The following is a 19,862-nucleotide window of genomic DNA, read 5'->3' as shown; positions in this document are numbered from 1 at the left end:
AATCTGCACTTGTTCCTCAAAACAATTTATTTAAGGTCCTTCATCATCTTGCCTCAGTCTGCCTTTCAGCCCTATGTCTAGTCTGACTGGTCCATTTACTATCCTGTAGACATATTGCCTTATCATCTCTTTGGGCCTTTGTTCATGATACTGAATCATCCTCCCTTTCCTTTCTTCCCTAACCTATCAAAATCAATTAAGATTGAGCTCAAATCCTAACCTCTCTAGGGAATACACTGTGTTCAAGCTGGCTGTAGTGATAACTACTTTCTCTGAATCCTGCTAGCACTCATACTCTGCATTACTCATTTTGCGCTCAGCGTACACTTGTATATTTTTAGTATATTATGAGAGCAATTGTAGCAGTAGCAAATAAAGTGCTGGATCAAGTGTTGGGAAGACCTGGGTTCGAATACTGTTTCTAAAAATTAGTAGCAGGTGTAGATCCTATGTCAAATCACTTGCCTTCTCAAAATGAGGGGGGTGGAGAGGGAGGGAGAGAATTTGGAACTCATTTTTAAAAACGAATGTTGAAAGTTGTTTTCACGTGTGATTGGGGAAAAGCAAAGTAATAAATTCACAAAAAAATGAGTAGCTCTATGATCTTGGACAAGTCTCTTAACCTCCATGTGCTTCAGATTTAGCTCCCTAGGATTTAGCAGCTAAGTCACAGAGGGTTGAAATCTGCTTTTGGGGAGGGAGTTTCTACATGTATGTGTTGAAGTCATGGATTTAAAGCCAAAAGAGACCTTAGAGGTCATCTACTCCAATCCCTTCATTTTACAATGTGTATATGTATATGTATGTATGTATACACACATACAAACACATACATATTATACATATAAAATACATGTTTATGTTAGGTGTTTATATACATGCATATATATTATAAATAGGGATTCAAACTGATTTCTTCGGCATAGGAAACTCAGGTGAGGAAAGACCACTAATGCTAGCTAATACCTTCTCCAAAATGAATCATCTTGGTTTCCTATAGCAGAGGTATCAATGCATAGAGGCCACAACATTCCTGGGTAGGACAAAACAAGATTAAAATGTATTTGAGATCTAAGACAATTCTGAAGGACTTGTGAAAAAATGCTATCCAGAGAAAGAACTGATGGAGTCTGAATGCATATTGAAACATACTTTTTAAACTTTATTTTTCTTGGGTTTTTTTTTTTGGTCTGCATTTTCTTTTACAACATGGATAATGTGGAAATGTTTTGCATGACTGCATGTGTAAAATCTAGGTGGTGCAGTAGATAAACCAATGGACTTGGAGTTAGGAAGACTCATCTTCCTGAGTTCAAATGTGGCCTCAGACACTTACTAGCTGTGTGACCCTGGGCAGGTCATTTCACTCTGCTTGCCTCAGTTTCCTTATCTATAAAATGAGCTGGAGAAGGAAATGGCAAACCACTGCAGTATCAAGAAAACCTTAAATGGGGTTAGGAAGAGTCAGACAGGACTGAAAAATGACTAAACAACAATATGTATGCATATTTCATGCATATATACTTGGAGGTATAATGGTTTTGCTGGGTCAAAGAGTATGGCACAGTTTAATAGCTTTGGGGCATGATGCTAAATTGCTTTCTAGAACGACTGGGCCAGTTCACTGTTCTATCAGCCCTGCTTTAATCCACCTATTTTCCCATAGCCCCTCCAGAATTTGTCATTTTCCTTTCTTGTCAATTTTGCCAGTCAGATAGTGTGCATTGGTACTTCAGAGCTGTATTAATTTGCAATTCTCTAAAGGCTTAGTGATTTGGAGCATTTTTGTATGGCTATCCATAGCTTGGATTTCTTCTTCTAATAACCTCCTAGTCATATCCTTTGGCTATTTATCAATTGGGGAATGGCTCTTAATCTTAAGAAAAATTGACTTAATTCCCAATATATCTTAAAAATGACTTTTTTTCTCCCTGCCCTTCTTTAATAGTTTGTTTTGCTTCTGACTAATCTCTCCTTTAATCTACTCTCCCTCTTATTCCCTCCTTAATCCCTTTTTCTTCTGTTTCCCTCTTGGTTGAAAAAGTATTTCTGTAACCAGCTCTGGGTCTATGTATTCTTCTCTTTGACTGCTTTAGATGAGAGGGAGGTTCAAATGGCAGTCACCCAGTCTGCTATTTGCCTCTGCATAGAAATCTACTTTTATGCCTCAAACCTTGACCGACCAATTTGTTAAAGCTATTCGTGAATCTTTATGAACTCCATTTGTGTCATGATTTAATGTATTGCTTGTGTGCATATTTGAAACATGCAGTTGTGCTCATTTCTTTTGACAAGACCCATCAAGCAAAGGGGTCCTTTCCGCTGTATGTTAATGTGCTTTCCTTTTTTAGCTCTGCACTGTTAAGCCCCCACACAGCTGCCTTAGGTCTTTCTAGGTTCTTTTCACATCTTTATCTCTGACCTGGACTTATTTCCTATGTTCAGAAAAAGAGAAAAAAGAAAACAACTACACCACTTGTTGATTTTTATTTTCATCTGCTTGGTGCTTCCCTGATAGGGTACATAGGACCATAGAACATATGGGACAGACTAGGAGAAGTGATATATGATAATAGACTATGTTCAGTTTGGGCAAAATTGGAATTAGAGATTGGAGATGGGTAGCACATGGAAATCTTTGTTACTGGGAATATTAATTATATCCCCCACCTTCCTGCTTTTACACCAGCTGTCCATCATGCTTGTAATTTTTACCTCCACCTTTTGGAATCCTTAGCTTTCTTTAAAGCTCAGTCCAGAGGTTATTGCTATTAAGTCTTTCATGATTCCCCCTTATAATTGAGAATATCTCCTTTCTCAAATTATCTTCTATTTACCTGTTTACATACCACAAATCCCAGTAGAGTGTAAACTCTTTTAGTAAAGAAACTGTTGGGATTTTTTTGTGTGTGTCTTTGTATCTCTAGCCTCTAACAGTAACTTGCACGTAATAGGCACTTAATAAAATATGTGTTCAAATGAGAAACCATTGAACCCTAGAAAAGTCTGCGTGAGGCAACTCACACTGTATGGACTTCATGCCTAGTAATATTTTTAAGAAGTTGAAATCTTGTTAAAATGACAGTAGTAGTAGCAAGGGGAGAGGGAGGGAGAGACCTAGGAGATTGTGAGAAAGGGAAGGGGATTGTTGATGTTAATTATATTTATCAACTGTGTAATACTATTTTGCACGTATATTTCCTTTCCCCTTTCATCTCCTTCCAAATTGGGTTGGTAGAAGAGTAATTTATCTCCTTTTTTGGATAGATCTGTACTTATGCTTATCCAAAGGGATACCTTACCTTTACTCCAAGGAGGACAGACATTGTAGCTTATAAACTCAAGAAAAATTACAATGAAATCAATTGTTTTAAGGGTTGTCTGTTAAAGCACAGTGCATTGCCTCAAAGTAGTAAACATTTTGTAAGCAAATGCCTACCGAATGTTCAATGAATGACCAAATTCAATGAGTTGACCAAATTATATAGATAATGATGGTAGTTGGCATAATGGTCTTACTTTTCCTGTCCTTCCTGTCCCTGCTCTCCATTTTTGTTCAGTTATTTTTTTCAACAGTCTCTGACTCTTCCTGACCCCATTTGGAGTTTTCTTGGCAAAGATACTGGAGTGCTTTGTCATTTCCTTCTCCAGCTTATTTTACAGATGAGGAAATTGAAGTCAACAAGGTTAAGTGACTTGCCCAGGGTCATACAGCTTAGTAAGTGTCTGAAGATAAATTTGAACTCAGGAAGATGAGTCTCTTTAACTCTAGGCCTGGTACTCTATCTACTTCACCACCTAGCTGTCCCTCCCCCCCATTATATTATCTTAATCATAAAGTACATGCAAAGATATTAATAATATATAAAAAAGAAATATAATACAAAATATTACATAAACATATAAAGGATATATAAATATATATGAAATAATTTATATATAAAATACATAAAGTGATCCAGATGTACACATAAACTTTCTAGTAAGTCTCTGTCCTTTTGAACCTCTATGGCAATACTATCTGTACAATTTGCTTAATAAAGTATCTTTTACTGTAGCTGTTGGTCTTAGAATATATAGTTCCTTCCAGCTGATTTCATGAAAGTGCTTTGTAAACCATAAGGTGTCACATTAATTAATTAATTACAAACTATTATTACTATCAGATTTCAAGCTTCTGTATGTCGGTGATCTATCTTTTACTACTTCGCATATTTCACCCATGGGCTCAGGGTATAATCAAATGGTTAAAGATATTTGTTGAATGAATGAATGGATACATAGGTAGGCAAGTAAAACGATAGATACATGGCTTGTTGATCAGTAGAAAGTGAACAGAAAGGAAAGTGGAAACAACGTCGGAGAGAGAATGTTATGATCACAGGATGCAAGTCCTTTAAATAGTAATTTGCTAAGTGTTCTGTAATAGAAAAGAATTCCGAGAAGGGTCAGGCCCTGTTCTTTAGGGTCTGTCTTCCTTTTGCCTACAACTCCACGACCAGATAGAAGTAGGTCAACGAAAACAGTTGAATGTTGTTGAACTTGACCATCCACAGGTTTCTAGCCCTGTGGGAAGGCAGATAGAGAGTTCAAAAGGCTGTGTGAGCATGTTTGAGATAAAGAGGTGTGGCTCCCGACGTTTCTGGCCAGCTGTCAACTTTTTTCTGCTAGAGAGCAAAACACGTGTGCTCTTGGTTTAATCTGAAGCATTGCGCCGGCGTTAATGGCCTCGAGTCTAGTAGTGTTCCCTGGTCTAGATAAAATCTAGTTAACTGGATGGCATGATTTCACACCCCCCCCCCCCCATTAAAGATCTGCAGACAGAAGGTGATTTGCTGCCCGTGGTGGTTGAATGGGATCATCTACTCACTTGGTACATTGAAATATCCATGACTATGCAACTTTAAGGCAATTGTGACTTATTGGTGGTGGCGGGGCTGGGAAGCGATTTTTTTTCTTGGTGAGTTAGGAAAAGTGAGACGAGGTCTCCTTGACGGCAGATGGAGTGTGCTAACACCAACAGCTTCCCGAAGGAAGACAAAGAACAAGGTGGGTGTGTTAGGCATGCAGTGTGAACTTGGCATTCTGTTCCCCCCCCTCCTCTTTCCAATTAATTACATTTCCATTCACCCTTCCACCTCCTGCCTCTTTCCTAGGCCTCCACCTCCTTCCCTCCCTCCCCTGCCCTCCCCTCCCCATCTGGACCCGAAGGGCTGGGGTTGGGGGGAGGGGAAAAGAGAGGCGAGATAGGGCTCCAGGCTGCGCGAGAGTTCCGTCCAAGTCCCGCGAGACTCGCCCGCCGCTTCTTACGTCTTTCCCTTTGACAAGTCTCCGCTGCTGCAGCAAAAATAAAGGAGGCGGCCGCCGCTGCCGCTGCCGCTGCCGCTGCCGCCTCGGAGCCGAAGTCAGAACCAGAAGCCGGAGCCGGAGCCGGTGTCGGCTCCTTCCACCGAGCCCCGCCAGCTCCCGGAGATGTTCACGGTAACGCCTCCTTCCTCTTCTCGGTTCTCCCTGCCTGCCTCCCGCGCGTTCGAGAAGGGCTGGCCGGGGCTGTGCCGGTCCCTGACCCGCCGCCGCCGCTGGCGGGTGTCCCCCTGAGGGTGGGGAGTCACTGGCTGGGGGCGAGGCCTGAGGGGGCTCCTCCCTGGGCCCGGCAGCCGCTCCTTGGACCCTCTCTGTCTACCCGCCCCCCCCCTTCCTTTTCTTCTTCCCGGGGCCGTTCGGAAGCCGCATTTGACCCCGAAGCTTCCCGGGTTAACCGGCAAAGGAATCCCATACCTCCCCATTTCGCCTCCGCTGTCGGGTGTGTGTGTGGGGGTGTCGCGCCTCTCATCCCACCCTCCTTTTCTCCTTCCCCTCCCCACCCTCCCCCTTTATCCGCTAACGAGCGCCCCTCCCCCCTTGGGTCCTCGGGGAGCCGGAGGAGCAGGAGGGCGGCGGCCCGACCCTCTCCCCCGGGGCCGATGCTGGGGTGTGGATGGGGGAGAGGGAGCACCTCGACCGGCCCCGGCTCCCGCTTTTGTGGGCTGGTGAGTTCTAGAAGGAGTTTGGGATAACGAGTGTCTTCCGTGCCTTCGGGCTTTGCTCATAACTGGCTAAAACTATACCTCCCCCCTCCACCCCCCGATGTTTTTTCTTTAATAACGCCTCTCCATCCCGCAGGTGAAGTTAAACGCAGCATGTAACCCTGAACTTGCTCATAGCTTTGGAAATGGAAGGTGCCTTAGAGGCCAGCCCAGCACGGTGATGGTGCTGCTGATAGCCGAGTCCCAAGGAGTATTATGTAGATGGTGCATTCCTGGGTGGGAGGTGGTTGGGCCGAGGGGCCAGGCTACAGGTGCGCCTTTTTTCTTCCTAGAGGTTATGTAAAAGACAGGCACCCCAATCTGAAATATAACTAAAACAGTAAAAAAAAAAAAAAAAGAAAAAGAAAAAAATCTGACCCTTGATTATTGACGCTACGAGGTCCACTGTTTGATCTCTTGCGATTTAAATATTTACCAAAAATGCCTCTTTTCTCTCTCTCCTTTTTAAAGAGTTGACAGAGACTCCTCCACTCATTCTGGTTTAAATTGTGTTGGTTCACCATCATGACTGAGCTCTCCCTCTTCCCTACCTCTTTCTTTTATTCTAACCCTTCCCCCTCCAGTTGATTCTTGGCTGCATGGTTTTTTAAACTAAAATATTTTTTTCTGTTCTGTATTTGGATCTAGTACGTAAAGGGTTTTTTTTTTCCCCTTATTCCGTGGTTTTGAAAATGAACAGGTTTTTTTTTTTCTAATAGGAGGAACTCTTGATAGATACTCATGGGGGAAAACACCTTTTTATCTGAAGAGTTTTTACAAAATTGTTTACCAATATTCCTGTACTCTAAAGTGTTATGTTGTATTGCTAGTTTAGAAATATTTTTAGGGATTTGGAGGGATAGAAAAAGGAAGTGAATGTGACAGTCTGCAGTGTACACATCTATACACAAACCTTGGTATTTAATAAAGGCCAAAAAAACCCCACTAATGTAATATTTCCCCAGTCACATGATAGTTATTTCATGTTGGAATGAATTTACCAGGCAGGTTGGGAGTCTGGAGATTAAAAATCTTTTGAATAGTTTCTGATGTCTTGGAAAATTGTCAGTAGATGAACTAAATGACCTCCTAAGGTCCTTGAGTTGCTTTCAGTTTTGTGCATTTTGTTATTATCAAAGCTTTGCCTCTTAAGTTTCCAGATATGCTATTTGCATATGATGGCTGTAAACCAGTCATTTCTATCTAGATATTAATCTATTTGGTACTCACATAATTCAGGTATGTAGAAGAGTAGACAAATACAAAACTATTAATGAAATATAAAGTTACCTTTAAGATTGAATTGGAGAAAACCTTAGAGAATGTAGTATGGATTTTACTAGTTTAGGGGATTCATTTTAGTGGCATATTAAAATTCTACTTAGACAACAGACAACTCAATGTAAAAGAATAGTCATAATAAAAAAAATCTCTAAAAATTTAGGGTTTTGAGGCTTAAATGACAGGAAAACTTAGAATATTATCATGGCGGGGAAGAATTTAGTGGTAGGGGTAGAAAAAAACTCCACAATAGCAGACGCCTTGTAATATGTTGTAAACTTGAATTTCGCGTTGTGTAACTACATTCTAATCGGGAAACACATTCTCCATAATTATGTTTAGTTTCCTTAAGAGAACTTTTATAGTAAGTAAAGGCAAAATGCCAGTCTGTATCAGTGGAAGGTTTTTCCACATTGGGACTTTACTTGATGAGATCAGCTAACAGAATTATTTAAGACTTTATTTGCCCCATTAATGAAAAATTATGGTTGTGAGGCTGCATGGAATAGGTGATTTATTCTTCTTGCCCTTGCTAATTTTCCATGTTAGAGATTAACATTAGAATATAAGAAACCCCATACTGAGTCCCTTGAAGTACCAGGAACTTAAATAAAATTCCAGATAAGATCCTTGATTCTACTATATTTTTCTTTGTTCGGATAATTGATTTTAAAACATGCTGTGTAATAAATGCAGCCATCATATGCTGCTATTATTGTCATGTTCTTTTAATTATAGAAAGCAAATTTCAAAGCTTTGTTTACTAACAGTGCCTAATATAACTTAGAACCATTTCATTTTTGGCCTGGAAAGGGACTGGTACATCAAGTAGTGGCTCCCAGCCTTTTGGGTTATGAGGAGTAATCTGTTTATATGAATCAAATAAGTAAGCAAATATACTTTTAGTAGGCTGAATAAATGTCTTGAACAAATTCATATCACTTTTTTTGTGTTAATGCATTTGTGATCATCAAAATTCAAATTCATCTAAAAGCATTATTGAATTCATAGATTACAATATGTACTTTTTTAGTCACCAGAAACTATTACTTTAACTCCTGTTCAGGAGGTCTGAGAAATTTTTTGACCTTAAAAAGGAGTCTTCATTGAAAAAAGTTGACAAACACTGAATTGGTTCTTTTCAACCCAGGTTTCCTTGAAAAGGGTGCTTTAGAAAGATGAATCAGGCAGTATTGTCAGGGACAGATTCTGCTTACAGGCAGGTGCTGGATATGCTGTCTGATCTGTGGGATCTTGGGGTACAGTGCTGAGCAAATAGAGAAAGCTTTCCTTTTCTCCTCACAAGTCTCCTTAGGGTGGGTCAGCATGTACAGGAGAAAGAGCGCTGGCTCTGCAGTAAGAGGAACTGGCCAAAACCTGCTTCTGTCACAACCTGTGTGATGGTGGGCTACTCACTTAATATACCTTCGCCTCACTTCTTCACCTGTAGAATTGGGAAGGAGATTGGACTAAATGATCTCTGACATTCCTTCCAACTCTAAATCTAAGATCCTGTGATTCTCTGACTTATTAAATAGAATTAAATTTTGAGCTAGTCAACTCTGAAATATGGCGAGAAGACCAAGTACTTTAATCCAGACTTAGGAGTCTCATGTGGCCATAGAAATTGTTTTGCTCCACTGATCCCTTTTCATTTGATAGACTTGATTTTGGTGGATGTGGCCTGATTGGCTACTGCTTCACCAGTTCTAGGAGTTTGCATTGGTGGGGAATAGTCAGCAGAGGCTGAGTTGGAAGCTGTCTTACTAATTCTTGTTTGGGTGCGACAACTGTATGATTTTTGTTTTTGTATCCCTTTTGTATCCAGGCAGTGCCCGGTACATTTTGTAGGTACTTTTGTTGATTGAGTAAGGCTCCCTATTGACTCTCTGCTTTATTTTGATTTTTGTTTCCATACCAGCATATTGTGCTTTTTGTACATGGTGTTAGTGCTCAGCGTCTCTGGGATCCCTTTTAGGGGTGTAAGAAAGACTTGGTAGATGGAAAGACCACTTAGGTACATCACGAAAATTAATGCCCTTTGTATGAAAAGAGGTAAAAGGGAGTTTTATTTAGTTTATGTAAACTAGACTTTTTTAATGTTTCAAAACAAATTTGTTTTGGATTGGCAGCTTGTAGAATAAATGTGATCATTTAGTCCATTTTAAAGATAGGGAGATAACAGAAGCACACAGGTTATGACATTTTTATGTCTAGAATTTTTAACATAGGATCATTGCTCTAGAGCTGGAAAGCATTTTAGGTACTTCATTTCATATAGTAATTATGCTATGCCAAGCATAGGAAAAATCACTTTGAATTAAAGTTTGTGTATTGCATTGTTACCTTTTGTGCCTACCACAGTGCCTGGTATTCTGTAGGCACTTAATAAATACTTGTTGATTGATTGTAGGTAGACTTTTCCATTAAAATAGTTTGGAATCGTATTTGGCAAACCCCTTATGCTACTCTGGAGCAGCTTGGTGGGTGCAGTGGCTATATAGAACACTGGGCCTGGAGTCAGGATGACCTGAGTTAAAATACAGTGTCAGACACTGAGTAGCTGCCTGACCCTGAGAAAATCACTCAACCCTGTTTGCCTCAGTTTCCTCATCTGTAAAATGAGCTGGAGAATGAAATGGCAAACCACTTCCTTATCTTTGCCAAGAAAACCCCAACTGGAGTGATGAAGAATCAGACACAACTCAAATGACTGAACAACCACAAATTATGCCACTCTAACCAGATTTTCTTCTTCTATCTGAACTCCAGATAGATTTACCACAATGTTGTCTAGGACATTCCCTCCAAACCCCTCAACTCGTTTTACATTAGGCATGCCATAGAAGAATATGTATTAATATGTTTTCTCTCCCCAAATATTGTTCGGATCTATCCTTTATCTCATCACTCCTTGCTTTGTATTATATTAACCTCTTCTGTTCACCCAAAATCCTTTGATAAAATGTAGGCCCTTTGAGAGCAGGGAGTTGTGTCATTTTTATCTTTGTATCCTGAGTACCTGGGATGGGCCTTTGCACATAGGAGCTTTGTAAATGTTTTCCGAAATGAAGAAGAATATGCTTTTCTCCATCAGACAATGGTTTTGGGTGCTCCGGGGTTTAGGATCCTATAGTTTTACATGGTTCATCTTAAATAAAAAATCTTGCCAATAACTTCAACATTCAGGTGTCTCCTCTGTGCCTGGCATTATATTAGATGTTAGAGCTACAAAGACAATAATGACGCAGTCCTGCCCTCAAGGACCTAATTTTTTCTGTGGAAAATACAAGAGGTATACGCGTAGAAAATATAACATAAGATTTTCTTGGTGTGGGGAGCTTATGCTAAAGAAATTCATTTTATCAGTGTAGATTGGAAAGCGTTCTGCAACTTAGAATGCAACTTAAGAGAATTGCTTGGGGTATTGAGAGGTTAAGCCACTTGCTCGTGGTTATTATATAACCAGGTTGAGTGAGACAAAATAAATTTGTCTTCTGAGTTACAAGACTGGTTCCTGATTCACTAGATCACATTGCCTTTCAAATATAAGTTATATACAATGTAAATTCACAGGGAGAGAGAAATAATAAATGGGATCTTAACGAAAAGTCTTATATCAGAAGTGTTGCTTGAGCTGAACCCTGATGGATTCTAGGGATTCTGAGAGCTAAAAATAAGGAGAAAGAGCATATCAGCAATGGAGGACAGCCTTTATAAAGATAGGGGTGCTGGAGATAGCATGTTAAGTTCAGGGAACAGCTAGGCCAGTTTGGTTAGAGTTTAGCGTGTAGAACAAGATGAAATAAGTGTGGAATGGTGGGTGGGAGCCAGACTGGAAGGTTTTTCTCCCTTTATTGAAAAAAATTTTTTTTTGACATCTACATTTCTAATATATGCCTAATAACAGTGTATGAAAATAATGAAAAAACCCTCATTCAAAAAACTGACAATATATGCTAGTTTCAATATTCACAGTCCCTCAGCCCTATAAGGAAGGGAGGGTAGGGGGTAGATTCTCATATCTCTTCTTTGGGGCCAGACTTGGTCACTGTCATTTTACAGCATTCCGTTTAGATTTTTTTGGTTGTTCTTTCCATTTACATTGTTGTGCATATTGTTTTCTTGGTTCTGTTTATTGTATCAGTTTTGTATAAGTCTTCCTATATAGTTTTCCTTTGTATTCTTTATGCATTTTTAATTTAAAATTTTTTATTATGAATGTAACATCAAAAATGAATATTTCATTATTCAGAAAAGATTATTACAGATAGTTTTCTTTTTTAAAAGTGCATATTAAATTTGACAGGATGATAACAAATTGTCTGTATCACCTTTTGAACTTCCTTAGGTTTTTTCCTTCATTTTTAGGATTTAATACGTTTCATTGTTTTTTTTAATGGAGTAGCTAGGTGGCAAAGTGGATAGAGTGCTGGGCCTCGGATCAGGAATACTGAGTTCAAATCCAGTCTTAGTGTGACCTTGGGCAAATCACTTAATCCTATTTGCCTCAGTTTTCTCATCTGTAAAATGAAAATAATAATAGCATTTGCTTCAAAAGGTTCTTGCGAGATATCTCAAATGAGATAATAATTGTAATACTCTTAGCATATAGTGCCTGGGTTATAGTAGAGACTTTGTAAATGCTTGTTGTTTGGTCACGTCCAATTCTTTGTGACCCCATTTGGGGTTTTCCTGGTAAAGATATTGGAGTGGTTTGCCATTTCCTTCTCCAACTCATTTTACAGATGAGGAAATTGAGGCATCAAACAGGGTTAAGTGAGTTGCCCAGGGTTACACAAGCTAGTAAGTGACTGAGGTCATATTTGAACTCAGGAAGAGGAGTCTTCCTGACTCTAGGTTTGGCACTCTATCGACTGCACCACCTACCTGCCCACGTAAATGCTAGCTATTATATTTTTACATCATTATCACAACTACTGCCTCCCAGCCCTCCCTCAACAACTACCTCCCTCTGGAAGTCCTCTTGTGTAACAAATAAGTATAGTCAAACAAAACAGATTCACACATTGACCATGTCTGGAGATGATCTGTTTCATTCATTCAACACTTCTAGTTCATCATACTTCTCTGGTTCTCTGTTAGGAGTCTCCTGTAGTTGGCCTGTCCAGTTGGGTAGGAATTAGGGTCTGTATTAGGGTGGTAGTTGTAAGAATAGAGAGGGAATTCAGGGCATGTAAGTTGTACAGGTCTTTGGGGAAAAATAGTGATAATGGGCAAATTTTTGAGATACAAGTAATTGAGAAGCTTCCTGAACAGCATTTTATAAGAACACAGACCTTGCAGAGTCTGTGAGCTGAGATCGAATCCTAGCTCAGTGATCCTGAGCAAATCATGAACCTTTCCAGTCCTGTTTCCTTGTTTGTAAAATTTTACTTGGTGTAGAGAGGAGCCTATCGGAAGACTGGGAAGGTAGGAGGAGGCTCGGTTATGAAGAGGTTTGAACTCCAAACAGAGGAATTTGTATTTGATCCTGGAGGTGGTAGTCCCTGAAGTTTATGGAGTTCGGGTAGTGACGTGGTTTGATCTGCTCTTTAGGAAAGTCATTGTAGTTAGTGGGTGAATGGAAGATGGATTGGAATAGGGAGAGACATGAGACTTTGCAGTAGCCCAGGTGTGAGGGGATGAGGGCCTGTGCTAGAGGGGTGGCAGTGTCAAGAGTAAAAGGGAGCGACTTATTGGAGAGATTTTGTAAAGGTGAAATCGACCGCTGTTAGCAACACATGGGATATGAGGGGTGAGAAATAGTGAGGAGGTCCAGTAAGATACTTAGATGGCAAGCATGAGGGACTCAGAGGATGTAACAGAGAAAGTAGGAGAGGAGAAGGGTGTGCTTTTGGACATATGTAGTACAGAATGTCTACAGGACAATCCGGTTTGCGATGTCTGAAAGGTGGTTGGAGATCTAAGATGGGAGGTCAGAAGAGAATAATCCAAATTTTAAAAAACTGAGTACTTGTCAATTCTCTAATAGCCAGTCAGTTGTAGATTGAGCAGGGTTAAAATGTGACAGTGCTTATAGTAGTTTTCTTAATTACCTGCATTGTTGGCAGTATATCTACCTCTATTGAGAGTATTTAGTTTTCTTAATTATATATTATGTTGATATTTGACTTTACAGTTTTTTTTGTTTGTTTTTTTGGCAGGGCAATTGGGGTTAAGTGGCTTGCCCAAGGTCAAACAGCTAGTACATGTGTCAAGTGTCTGAGCCCGCATTTGAACTCAGGTCCTCCTGACTCCAGGGCCAGTGCTCTACTCACTGTGCCACCTAGCTGCCACACAGTTTCTTTTTTTTAAAAGGCCTTATCTCTGTAGAATGGTCCTTTTCAAATTGAAACCTTTATCTATGGTCCTGGGCAGGTGTGACAGCCATTAGATCTGTTTATGCTGATGCTTTGTGTCAGTTCCAGAATACAGCTTTTATTTCCAGCAAAGAAGAAATTTCAAGGTAGAGTATTCAGGATGAGAAAATTTGTTGCTTTATGTTCTTCTGAAAGTTTTTCATAGTGTAGTTTCATTATTTTATTTAAAGTGAATTCCCAGCAAATAATAAATGTCTATATTCCAGTGTAAATTGGAAAACAATCCAAAGCCAAATACAGGCAAACTTTTGTATTGTTTACTTTGGCATACCTATACCTCTACTCACTTCTGTTCATTTAGGTAAACAAAAATCGATTGGATTTTATGTGATGGAAAAATTAATAATTTTTTTCTTTTAGAATTTAATTTATTTAATATAGTTAGTTTTCAGTATTGACTTTCACAAGAGTTTGAATTACAAATTCCCCCCCCCCCCGCCATTTCTACCCTCCAGCCCACTCCAAGATGGCATATATTCTGGTTGCCCTGTTCCCCAGTCAGCCCTCCCTTCTGTCACCCCACTCCCCTCCCGTCTCCTTTACCCTTACTTTCTTGTAGGGCAAGATAAATTTCTATGCCCCATTGCCTGTGTATCTTAACTCCCTAGTTGCATGCAACGACTTTTTTTTTTTTTGAACATCTGTTTTTAAAACTTTGAGTTCCAAATTCTCTCCCCTCTTTCCTCCCCACCCACTGTTCCTAAGAAGGCAAGCCATTCAACATAGGCCACATGCGTATCATTATGTAAAACCCTTCCATAATACTCATGTTGTGAAACACTAACTATATTTTGCTCCTTCCTAACTTATCCCCCTTTATTGAATTTTCTGTCTTGACTCTGTTCCTTTTTGAAAGTGTTTGTTTTTGATTACCTTCTCCCCCTATCTGCCCTCCCTTCTATCGTCCTCCCTTTTTTATCTTCTTCCTCCTTTTCTGTGGGGGTAAGATACCCAATTGAGTGTGTATGTTATTCCCTCCTCAGGTTAAATCTGATGAGAGCAAGATTTACTCATTCCCCCTCACCTGCCCCCTCTTCCTTCCCAATAGAACTGCTTTTTCTTGCCACTTTTATGTGAGATAATTTACCCCATTCTATCTCTCTCTTTCTCCCTCTGTCAACATATTCCTCTCTCATCCCTTAATTTGATTTTATTTTTTTAGATATCAGCCCTTCATATTCAACTCACCCTGTGCCCTCTGTCTATATATATGTATATTCCCTTCAGCTACCCTAGTACTGAGGTCTTATGAATCATACACATCATCTTTCCATGTAGGAATGTAAACAAAACAGTTCAGCTTTAGTAAGTCCCTTATGATTTCTCTTTCTTGTTTACCTTTTCATGATTCTCTTCATTCTTGTGTTTGAAAGTCCAGTTTTCTATTCAACTCTGGTCTTCTTGCAGAGAAAGCTTGAAAGTCCTCTATTTTATTGAAAGTCCATATTTTGCCTCTGTTTTGCTGGGTAAGTGATTCTTGGTTTTAATCCTAGCTCCAATGACCTCCTGAATATCATATTTCAAGTCCTTCGATCCCTTAATGTAGAAGCTGCTAGATCTTGTGTTATCCTGATTGTGTTTCCACAATACTCAAATTGTTTCTTTCTGGCTGCTTGCAGTATTTTCTCCTTGATCTGGGAGCTCTGGAATTTGGTGACAATATTCCTAGGAGTTTTCTTTTTGGGATCTTTTTGAGGAGGTGATCTGTGGATTCTTTCAATTTCTATTTTACCCTCTGGCTCTAGAATATCAGTTCTCCTTGATAATTTCTTGAAAGATGCTATCTAGGCTCTTTTTTTGATCATGGCTTTCAGGTAGTCCAAGAATTTTAACATTATCTCTCCTAGATCTATTTTCCAGGTCAGTGGTTTTTCCAATGAGATATTTCACATTGTCTTCCATTTTTTCATTCCTTTGGTTCTGTTTTGTAATATTTTGATTTCTCACAAAATCACTAGCTTCCACTTGCTCCAATCTAATTTTTAAGGTAGTATTTTCTTCAGTGGTTTTTTGGACCTCCTTTTCCCTTTGGCTAATTCTGCCTTTCAAGGCATTCTTCTCCTCCTTGGCTTTTTGGAGCTCTTTTGTCATTTGAGTTAGTCTGTTTTTTAAGGTGTTGTTTTCTTCAGTATTTTTTGGGTCTCTTTTAGCAAGTCATTGACTTGTTTTTCATGGTTTTCTTGCATCACACTCATTTCTCTTTCCAATTTTTCCTCTACTTCTCTAACTTGCTTTTCCAAATCCTTTTTGAGCTCTTCTATGGCCTGAGACCAGTTCATGTTTTTCTTGGAGGCTTTTGATGTAGGCTCTTTGACTTTGTTGACTTCTTCTGGCTGTATGTTTTGGTCTTCTTTGTTACCAAAGAAAGATTCTAAAGTCTGAGTCTGAATCTGAGTCCGTTTTTGTTGCCTAGCCGTGTTCCCAGCCACCTACTTGACCCTTGAGTTTTTTGTCAGGGTATGACTGCTTGTAGAGTAGAGAGTACTTTGTTCCAAACTTGAGGGGCTGCGCTGTTGTTTTCAGAGCTATTTCTGTACAGCCAGCTCTGCCACACCAGCGCTCTTCCTCCCCCAAGAACCGCCAACCCAGACCTGACTCAGATCTAAGCTGGCTCTCCATTCCTGCTCTGTTCTGCTACTTAATTCCTCCCACCAGGTGGGCCTGGGCCCTGAAGCAACTGTAGCTATAGTTCTGCAGCTGCACCACCCCCACTGCCCCGGGGCAGTGGCCAAACCACAAACTCCTTTCACTCTGTCCCAGCAGCTTTTCCCACTAATCTTCTCTGTTGTCTCTGGTGTTTGTGGGTTGAGAAGTCTGGGAACTGCCACAGTCCACTGATTCAGGATGCTAGGGCCTGCTCCGCCCAGCTCCCGGTCTAGTTGGTCCTGCTGCCACCCATGCTGGGCTCTGCTCAGCTCCACTCCCAGCTCCATGGGCTGGAGCTGTGCTTCCCTCTGCTATTTTGTGGGTTCTGCAGTTCTTCTCTGTTGTCTTTGGTGTTTGTGGGTTGAGAAGTCTTGTAACTGCCACAGCTCACTGATTCAGGGCGCAAGGGCCTGTTCTGCCCAGCTCCCAGTCTGGTTGGTCTGGGCGCAGCTCACGCTGGGCTCTGCTCCATTCCGCTCTCAGTCACGTGGGATAGACCTTACCCAGCGACCATCCAGGCTGTCCTGGACTGGAGCCCTGCTTCCCTCTGCTACCTCGAGGGTTCTGCAGTTCCAGAATTTGTTCAGAGCCATTTTTTATAGGTTTTTGGAGAGACCTGGGGGGCAGCTCACACAAGTCCCTGCTTTCCAGCCGCCATCTTGTCTCCGCCCTTCCAGGACTCAGAAAAATTAATGTTAAAAACTTTTTATTATTATGAATTTGATGAGAACCCCAAAATCTAAACATTTCTCTTTACAGAGGAAGAATAGTAAAAAAAGACTTCACATGAATCATTTAATTGATAACTTTTCAAAATAGTGTTGATATTGCATGGTATTATAGGGCAGAAGAGTGGTTTATCAGGGAGTCCGGAAACCAGTATTCTAGCTTCAGTTCTGTAGCTTAGTTATATTACCTTAAGCTACTTACTTCACTTCTTTGGCTTCAGTTTATACATTTTAAATGGTTAGATTAGATGATCTCCAAAATCCTTCTAGCTTTAATATTTTATGATTCTTTTTGAAGGATTGGAAAGCTATTCAGGGTCCTCACTACTCAATTCTATTCAGTTCCTCCCTTTTGCTATACTTCACGCTGTGTATGTACATCAGGGTTGTCCAAAATGAGATTTATATAGCCTGCCTACAAGCATAGAAGTTTACATAAATGCTTTAGTAAACAAAGCCAAGCTACTGCAGAGCTCTCACTAAAATGGCAAATCAAAATATATTGTCTATTGTTTCAATAAAAACCTAAGGTTGGACAACCCTGCTGTACATAACTCTAGAAAAATTAAATGGAACCCCTCCACCCCCATCACCCCCCCCCCAACAAAACAAAATAAAAACATGCTGTCTTGGCTTATATCTTGTTTATACTTGTTTTGGTTTAGAGGAAGAACCATTGAATCTCTTCTCCCCCATTCAGTGTAGGAATGTATTTAGAGATGATGCAGTGCTATTTAAGGGCAGATGATGATGTCACAAAGAAACAAAAACAGGTTTTACAGGTGTATCTATATATGTCATAGCAAGGATAATGTTCACAAGAAAACATTAGTACAATCATTGAAGATTTTCTCATTTGTGGCTTTGTAGTGAAGGATAATTATTAGCTTAATTGAAGCCTTATGCTTTCAGACACTCAAATGGATCTCTTATCTCATCATTGTGATTCTTTCTTCCAAGGATGTGGATCACAACCCCATCCATAGCTGCCTGTCCTGTTGTTCATGTTCTCCTGTCAAGTTGCTGCATTTTACCCAATGTGTTAGGTGCCTTCCTCTATTCTTTTACATAAATAGTATACCATTGGAACATGTGACTTGTCTGTTGTTATTCTCTCAATTATTGGCTACCTGACCCCCCCACCTCCCCACCTATCTCCTTTCCCTCATATATCTCTTTGATGTCATTTTTTTAGTTTTCCTTTTGTAATTCCTTTTTTGTAATGTGTGGCACCCTGCCAAGCCCAAAGTACCTCTCCATTTTCTTTTGGGTGATCTACAATACTGAAGAAGATATTTAAAAGATAACTCTTTGCTTCTAGGAAAAGCTCTGGGTCATTAAAATAACTTTGTATTCTTCCATAGGCAATTCAGTTGCTTTTCTTCTACTTCCTGTTCAATTCTGATTACAACATTCTTTCTCTCTAAGCATGTCAATAATTGATGTTAGAATCCTTATGTGACCCTAGGCAAGTCACTTCTACTTCATTTTCCTCATATGTAAAAGAATAATAGTAATAACACCAACCTCCCAGGTTTGCTGTGATGATAAAGTGAGATCTTTGTAAAATGTTTTGCAAATTTTAAATTCTGGCTATTAACATTATTCATCCACAAATTGTATAAAATTGTATAAAACACTTTGCAGAAGTTACAAACCTAAATAATTTGGAGACAATTGTTCATGTTTAGGTCAAGCCACTGTAATAAAAATTATTATTACCTAAATTAATTTACTTATTCATTACTATACTAAATTCTCAAAAGAATATTTTATAGAGCTATAAAAAAATAAATTTATATGGAGGAACAAAGAATGTCAAGAATCTCAAAAGTCATAATGAAAAAAAATGAGAAGGAACACAACAAACCTGAGAGGTCAGTGCTATTATTATCCTCCTTTTAATTATGAGGAACATGAGGCAGAGGTTAAGTGACTTGTCTAGTAGTACCATACAGAGATAAAAGAAAGAGGAAAAGAACCAATATGTATAAAATATTTATGGCAGCTCTTTTTGTAGTAGCAAAAAATTGGAAACTAAGGGGATGTGTTATTGGGGAATGGTTAACATTGTGTTATATGAATTTAGTGAAATATTGTTGTGCCAAAGAAGATTATGAAATGGCAGTTTCAGAGGAGACCAGAGACTTCTATGGAGCTGGTGCAGAATTAGCAGAAAAATTTATGTGATAATAGCCTTATAGAGAAAAACAACTTTGATTTTAGAACTCTGAGCAACACAGTGATAAACCATGAGTCCAAAAGAATGAAGATGAAACACGTCACTTATTATCAGAGGTGGTGAATTTAAAATGCTAATTTAAAATGAGATACATTTTTGGACATTGTCAGGGGGAATTTGTTTCACTTTCCTAAGCATCGCAAAGGAGGGACAGATCAACAAAAGAAAAAATAAAATATGAGGTATAGCTCTCAGAGAGGGGAGGCATACAGGCTGAAATTTGGGTGATGTAAAAACAGAATATATCAACGAAAACTTTATTTAAAAAATCCAAATATGGTGATTTCATTGTCCTTGATGGTGAAAGACTTTGCTTAAAAACATCTTTACAGATTTGATCCATCTTGTTTCTGTTCTTTCCATTTTCATCTTTTAATGACCTTGGAATGACATTTTGAAATGTGGTGTCTCATTAAGTTTTCTGGAAGCTTATTTTTCTCTCTGCTGTTTTTTGCTATTTTAAGATGATACTGCTCCTAATTTTCCAATATCCTCCATTAATTTTTTCAAACAATCT

General features: G+C 39.4%; 1 protein-coding gene across 1 annotated transcript in view; it reads left to right on the top strand.

Annotated features, from left to right (window-relative positions):
* Positions 1-5,382: 5,382 nt before the first annotated feature.
* HERC1 (HECT and RLD domain containing E3 ubiquitin protein ligase family member 1) overlaps positions 5,383-19,862 on the top strand; it is a 222,590-nt gene continuing 208,110 nt past the window's right edge. Inside the window, exon 1 of the mRNA XM_036734758.1 lies at positions 5,383-5,481. The gene's annotated coding sequence lies outside the window, so the exon portion shown is untranslated. The remainder of the gene's footprint in view (positions 5,482-19,862) is intronic.

The sequence above is a fragment of the Trichosurus vulpecula genome, chromosome 8, assembly GCF_011100635.1.
Source record: "Trichosurus vulpecula isolate mTriVul1 chromosome 8, mTriVul1.pri, whole genome shotgun sequence".
Lineage (NCBI taxonomy): Eukaryota > Metazoa > Chordata > Mammalia > Diprotodontia > Phalangeridae > Trichosurus > Trichosurus vulpecula.
This window is presented reverse-complemented; position numbering and strand designations above follow the sequence as displayed.